The following is a 7,004-nucleotide window of genomic DNA, read 5'->3' as shown; positions in this document are numbered from 1 at the left end:
AGCCATGGCCTCCAACGGTACCGGGGGCGTTTTTGGGGCCATTTCAGCGTTTTTGGGGCCATTTCAGCGTTTTTGGGGCCATTTCAGCGTTTTCGGGGCCATTTCAGCGTTTTTGGGGCCATTTCAGCGTTTTCGGGGCCATTTCAGCGTTTTCGGGGCCATTTCAGCGGTTTTGGGGCCATTTCAGCGTTTTCGGGCCGTTTGCAGCGTTTGGGGGGCGTTTGGAGCGTTTTAGGGGTGATTTTAGCGTTTGGGGGGGTTCGTAGCGTTTTGGGGGTGTTTTTAGCGTTTTTGCGGTGTTTTTAGCGTTTTTGGTGTGTTTTTAGCGTTTTTTGGTGTGTTTTTAGCGTTTTGGGGGTGTTTTTAGCGTTTTGGGGGTGTTTTTAGCGGTTTTTTGGGTGTTTTTAGCGTTTCTGGTGTGTTTTTAGCGTTTTGGGGGTGTTTTTAGCGTTTTCCGAGTGTTCGTAGCGTTTTGGGGGCGTTTGTAGCGTTTTTTGTGTGTTCGTAGCGTTTTCGGGGCGGTTTTAGCGTTTTTGGGGTGTTTTTAGCGTTTTTTGGGTATTTTTAGCGTTTTGGGGGTCTTTCTAGCGTTTTTGGTGTGTTCGTAGCGTTTTGGGGGCGGTTTTAGCGTTTTTTGGGGTGTTTTTAGCGTTTCTGGCGTGTTTTTAGCGTTTTGGGGGTGTTTCTAGCCTTTTTGGTGTGTTCGTAGCGTTTTTGGGGGCGGTTTTAGCGTTTTTCGGGGCGCTTTTAGCGTTTTTGGCGTGTTTTGAGGGTGTTCTTAGCGTTTTTGGTGTGTTCGTAGCGTTTTGGGGGCGGTTTTAGCGTTTTTGGGGTGTTTTTAGCGTTTTGGGGGTGTTTCTAGCGTTTTCGGAGTGTTCGTAGCGTTTTGGGGGCGTTTGTAGCGTTTTGAGGCGTTTTTAGCGGTTTTCGGGGCGTTTTTAGCCGTTTGGGGGGCTTTTTGTTAGGGGTTTGGGGCGTTTGTAGTGGTTTTGGAGGCGCTTTGAGCGTTTTGGGGGCATTTGTGGTGGTTTGGGGGCTGCTTTTAGCGTTTTGGGGGCGTTTGTAGCGTTTCTGGGGTGTTTTTACCGTTTTGGGGGCGTTTGGAGCGTTTTCGGCGGGGTTTTGGGGGTGTTTTCAGCGTTTTGGGGGTGTTTTTACCGTTTCGGGGACTTTTTTGTAGCGTTTGGGGGGCGTTTGTAGCGTTTTGGGGGCTCTTTTGTAGCATTTTGGGGGCGTTTGGAGCGTTTCTGGGTTTTTCTCAGCGTTTTCTCAGCGTTTTTAGCGGTTTTGTTGGCGCTTTTAGAGTTTTGGGGGCTTTTTAGCGTTTCGGGGGCTTTTTTCCACCTTTTGGAGCCGTTTGTAGCATTTTTGGGGTCCTTTTTTAGCGTTTCGGGGCCGTTTGTGGCATGGTGGGTGCTTTTTTTACCGTTTCGGGCGCTTTTTTAGCGTTTCCGGAGCGCTTTGCCCCGGTGCGGGTGCGTTTAGCGGCGGTTGGGGCCTCCGGGTGTGTTTCATTGGGGTCATTACGGTGCTTTTGTAACGGGAAACGGGCGTTTCCCGTCCCATTCATTCCCCCGTTAACGGAACGGGGCGTTTCAGACGTTAAGCACCGTTTATCGCGCTCCGTTTGATTCATTCCATCGCGGTTGAGCCCTTTATAGCGGATGGAAGGGGGGAAAGGGCTCAGCAGACAAAGCCTCACCCCCCGCGCCGCTCGTCGCCGCTCTAAAACCCCCCCCAAACGCGCCTCTAACCCCGAACCCCGTCGTTTTAAGGCGATTTTGGGGTGTTTTAATCCCTTTTTGGGGTGTTTTGAGGCGTTTAGAACGGGTTTTACCTCACGCCTCCCGCCGCCATTTTGTGCCGCCTTTTCCTCCTGCGCCACCGCCGCCGCCATTTTGTGCGCGGCGGGCGCTCTGCGCATGCGCGGCGGGCTCGGGGGGGCGCTCTGCGCATGCGCGGGGGGGGGGGGGGGGGGGCCTCTGCGCATGCGCGGTGGCGCTGCCGCAGTGCCACATCCGGGCCTCTCAGGCCCCCCCCCCGCCGTTTAAACGTTGATTTTTGGGCTTAAAAACCCCATTTTTGGTTAAAACCGGCGTTGTTCCGCGCGGACGAGGAGGAGGTGAGGGGGGAGGAGAGGACGGAGAGCGTTAAAACGGGGTTTGGGGCTTGAAAAGCGCTCTCATGGCCGTGTCTGTGGGGGGGAATGGGGTTGGCGGGCTTAAAAAGAGGTAATTTGGGGGTAAAGGGGTGAATTGGGTGTTTTGAGCCTCAAAATGCGGTGGTTTGTGGCTTAAATTGGGTGCTTTGTCCCCCGAAAGGCCTCTTTATGCCCTAAAGGCACCATTTTAAGCCCCAACAGCTTTTTTTTTGCCCTAAATTGGCCCTTTTTGCCCTAAATCGCCCGTTTTGTGGCCAAAATCGGTCTCTTTGTGCCCTACATGGCCACTTTGTACCCAAACCGCTCGTTTTTTGCCCAAAATCAGTCACTTTGTGCCCAAAATCAGTCCCTTTGTCCTCGAAATGAGTCCTTTTGTGCCCAGACCACTCACTTTTTGCCCAAAATCCACTTCTTTGTGCCCAAAATGGCCACTTTGTGCCCAAACCACTCACTTTTTGCCCAAAATCCACTTCTTTGTGCCCAAAATGGCCACTTTGTGCCCAAACCACTCACTTTTTGCCCAAAATCCAGTATTTTGTGCCCAAAATCCATCCCTTTGTGCCCAAACCAGTCACTTTGTGCCCAAAATCCACTTGTTTGTGCCCAAAATCAGTCACTTTGTGCCTTAAATGTAGGTCTTTGTGACCAAAATCGGTTCCTTTGTACTCAAAATGGGTATTTTTGTGCCCAGATCACTCACTTTTTGTCCAAAATCCAGTATTTTATGCCCAAAATCAGTCTCTTTGTGCCCAAAACACTCATTTTTTGCCCAAAATCCACTTGTTTGTGCCGAAAATCAGTCCCTTTGTTCTGAAAATGAGTCCCTTTGTGCCCAGATCACTCACTTTTTGCCCCAAATCCAGTACTTTGTGCCCAAAAAGCTCATTTTTTGCCCAAAATCCAGTATTTTGTGCCCCAAATCAGTGCCTTTGTGCTCTAAATGGCCACTTTGTCCCCAAATCGATCACATTTTGCCTTAAATTCACTACTTTGTGCCTAAAATCAGTCACTTTGTGCCCTAAATGTAGGTCTTTGTGACCAAAATCAGTCCCTTTGTACTCAAAATGGGTCCTTGTGTGCCCAGATTACTCACTTTTTGCCCAAAATCCAGTATTTTGTGCCCAAAATCAGTCTCTTTTTGCCCTAAATGGCCACCTTTTACCCTAAAATCCATTTTTTTGTGCCCCAAATCAGTCTCTTTTTGCCCTAAATGGCCACTTTTTACCCTAAAACCAGTTCCTTTGTGCCCAAAATCAGTCCTTTTTTTTCCCTAAATGGCTACTTTTTACCCTAAAATCACTCCCATTGTGCCCAAAATCAGTCCCTTTTTGCCCTGGTCACTTTTTACCCCAAAATCAGTCATTTTTTGCCCAAAATCAGTCCCTATTTGCCCTAAATGACCACTTTTTACCCTGAAATCAGTCCCTTTGTGCCCAAAATCAGTCTGTTTTTGCCCTAAATGGCCATTTTTTTGCCCAAAATCAGCCCCTTTGTGCCCCAAATCAGTCCCTTTTTGCCCTAACTGGTCACTTTTTACCCTAAAATCCGTCCTTATTAGCCCTAAATGGCCCCTTTTTACCCTAAAACCAGTCCATTTGTTCCTAAACTCAGTCCCTTTGTACCCCCAAACCGTCCCCTTTTTGCCCTAAATCCCCTTCTTTGTGCCCAAAAGCCATCCCTCTCTACCCCGAGCACCCCTTTGTGCCCCAAACCCACTCCCTTTTCCCCTTTTTTCCCCTTTTTTTCCCCAAAACCCCCCTTTTCCCCCCCCAAAATCACTCCTGCTCGGATGAATTTGTGCCCATTAACCCCCTTTTGTGCCCTTTTCTCCCCATAGATTACAGCCAGACCGCGACGCAAAGGTACGTCCTCTCCTTTCCCCATTCCCCAACCCCCCCCCAAGCGATTTTGGGGTGAATCCGTGACGTTTTGGGTCTTTTCCTTAGCTATGGGGCCTACCCCACGCCGCCAGGTCAAGGTTATTCCCAACAAGGCAGCCAGGCCTATGGGCAACCGAGCTACAGCGGCTACAGCCAGGCCCCGGAGGCGGCCTATGGGCAGAACAGCTACAGCCCCTCCTATGGGCAGACCCAGAGCAGTAAGAGCAGCCCTTGCCCCATGGCTTTGCCCCATGGGATCAATGGGATCGGTGTATGGGGTTGAACGGGGTCGTTGTGTTGGGTTTGAAGGGACCGGGCCCGTTGGGGTTGAATGGGGCGATCCAGTTGGGTTTGAATGGGGCGATCCCGTTGGGTTGAATGGGGGTGATCCTGTTGGGTTCAATGGGGTGATCCTGTTGGGTTTGAATGGGGTGATCCAGTTGGGTTGAATGGGGTCATCCTGTTGGGTTGAAGGGGGTGATCCCGTTGGGTGATCCCATTGGGTTGAATGGGGTGATCCCATTGGGTTGAATGGGGTGATCCAGTTGGGTTGAATGGGGTGATCCCATTGGGTTGAATGGGATGATCCTGTTGGGTTTGAATGGGGTGATCCAGTTGGGTTGAAGGGGGTGTTCCAGTTGGGTTGAGTGGGGTCATCCTGTTGGGTTGAAGGGGGTGATCCCGTTGGGTGATCCCATTGGGTTGAATGGGGTGATCCCGTTGGGTTGAATGGGGTGATCCCGTTGGGTTGAGTGGGGTGATTCTGGTTGGGTTGAAGGGGGTGATCTCGTTGGGTTTGAATGGGGTGATCCCGTTGGGTTGGAATGGGGTGATTCTGGTTGGGTTGAATGGGGTGATCCAGTTGGGTTCAGTGGGTGATCCCGTTGGGTTGAAGGGGATGATCCCGTTGGGTTGAACGGGGTCATCCTGTTGGGGTTGAAGGGGGTCATCTTTTGGGGTTGAAGGGGGTGATCCCGTTGGGTGATCCCATTGGGTTGAATGGGGTGATCCCGTTGGGTTGAGTGGGGTGATTCTGGTTGGGTTGAAGGGGGTGATCCCGTTGGGTTTGAATGGGGTGATCCCATTGGGTTGAGTGGGGTGATTCTGGTTGGGTTCAATGGGGTGATCCCATTGGGTTGAGTGGGGTGATTCTGGTTGGGTTGAAGGGGGTGATCCCATTGGATCGAATGGGGTGATCCTGTTGGGTTGAATGGGGTGATCCCATTGGATTGAATGGGGTGATCCCGTTGGGTTGAATGGGGTCATCCTGTTGGGGTTGAAGGGGGTCATCTTTTGGGGTTGAAGGGGTCGATCCCATTGGGTTGAGTGGGGTGATCCCGTTGGGTTGAATGGGTCGATCCCATTGGGTTCAGTGAGTCGATTCCATTGGGATGAACGGATCGATCCCATTGGATGAACAGGTCGATCCCATTGGGTTCAATGAGTCGATCCCATTGGGACGAACGGATCGATCCTATTGGATTGAACGGGTCGATCCCATTGGGCTCAATGAGTCGATCCCATTGGGACGAACGGATCGATCCCATTGGATTGAACGGGTCGATCCCATTGGGTTCAATGAGTCGATCCCATTGGGTTCAATGAGTCGATCCCATTGGATGAATTGGTCGCTCCCATTGGGTTCAATGAGTCGATCCCATTGGGTTGAACGAGTCGATCCCATTGGGTTCAATGAGTTGATCCCATTGGGTTCAATGAGTCGATCCCATTGGGTTGAACGAGTTGATCCCATTGGGTTGAACGAGTCGATCCCATTGGGTTCAATGAGTCGATCCCATTGGGTTGAACGAGTTGATCCCATTGGGTTGAACGAGTCGATCCCATTGGGACGAATGAGTCGATCCCATTGGCCGCATGGGTCTCGAACGGGCCGATGCGATTGGCCAACCGCCCCCCCCTCAGGTTACAGCACCCCGTCCACGCCCCCGGCCTACGGCGGCCCCGGTGGCTACGGCGGCGGCGGGCAGGGCTCGCAGAGCTCCTACGGGCAGGCGGGCGCCTACCCCGGCTACTCCCAGGCACCCAGCGGGGGGTCCTCGTCCGTCAGGTGAGAACGGGGGGGATTTGGGGAAATTTGGGAAGATTTGGGGGAAATTTGGGGGAATTTTGGGTAAATTTGGGGAAATTTGGGGAGAATTGGGGGAAATTGGGGGAAATTTGGGGGAATTTGGAGAAATTTGGGGGAATTTTGGGGAAATATGGGGAAATTGGGGGGAATTTGGGGGAAATGGAAATTTGGAGGAATTTGGGGGAAATTTGGGGAAATTTAGGGGAGTTTGGGGAAATTTGGGTAAAATTTGGGGGGAACTTGCTTAAATCTGGGGTGATTTGGGGGAAATGGGTATTTGGGGTAAAGTTGGGGGGAAATGGGAATTTGGGTGAATTTGGATAAATTGGGGAAATGACGTGTTTTGGGGTCAAAACGACCCATTTTTGGGTCAAAATCATGTGTTTTGGGGTCAAAACAACACATTTTTTGGTCAAAATTACGTGTTTTGGGGTCTAAACGACACATTTTTGGGCCAAAATGACGTGTTTTGGGACAAAACGACACATTTTTGGGTCAGAATTGCGTGTTTTGGGGTCAAAACGACCCATTTTTGGGCCAAAATTACGTGTTTTGGGGTCAAAACGACCCATTTTGGGGTCAAAATGACACGTTTTTGGGTCAAAATGACGTGTTTTGGGGTCAAAATTACGTGTTTTGGGTCAAAACGACACATTTTTGGGCCAAAATTACATGGTTTTGGGTCAAAATGACGTGTTTTGGGTCAAAACGACACATTTTTGGGTCAGAATTGCGTGTTTTGGGGTCAAAACGACCCATTTTTGGGTCAAAATTACCTGTTTTGGGGTCAAAATGACCCTTTTTTGGCCAAAATTACATGTTTTGGGGTCAAAACGACTCATTTTTGGGCCAAAATTACGTGTTTTGGGGTCAA

General features: G+C 50.6%; 1 long non-coding RNA gene across 1 annotated transcript; it reads left to right on the top strand.

The window, feature by feature from the left end:
* Nucleotides 1–3,970: 3,970 nt before the first annotated feature.
* Nucleotides 3,971–6,052, top strand: LOC130606645 (uncharacterized). The gene is made up of 3 exons (XR_008974033.1): nucleotides 3,971–4,023; nucleotides 4,108–4,259; nucleotides 5,965–6,052. It is a non-coding gene; the product is annotated as an uncharacterized LOC130606645 (long non-coding RNA).
* The last annotated feature ends 952 nt before the right edge of the window (nucleotides 6,053–7,004 follow it).

Source organism: Pezoporus wallicus, unplaced genomic scaffold, assembly GCF_028554395.1.
Source record: "Pezoporus wallicus isolate ANWC-B61680 ecotype Strahan unplaced genomic scaffold, APGP_CSIRO_Pwel_v1 contig_10487, whole genome shotgun sequence".
Taxonomy (NCBI): Eukaryota; Metazoa; Chordata; class Aves; order Psittaciformes; family Psittacidae; genus Pezoporus; species Pezoporus wallicus.
The sequence above is the reverse complement of the archived record's forward strand: the minus strand, read 5'-3'. Positions and strand labels throughout refer to the sequence as shown.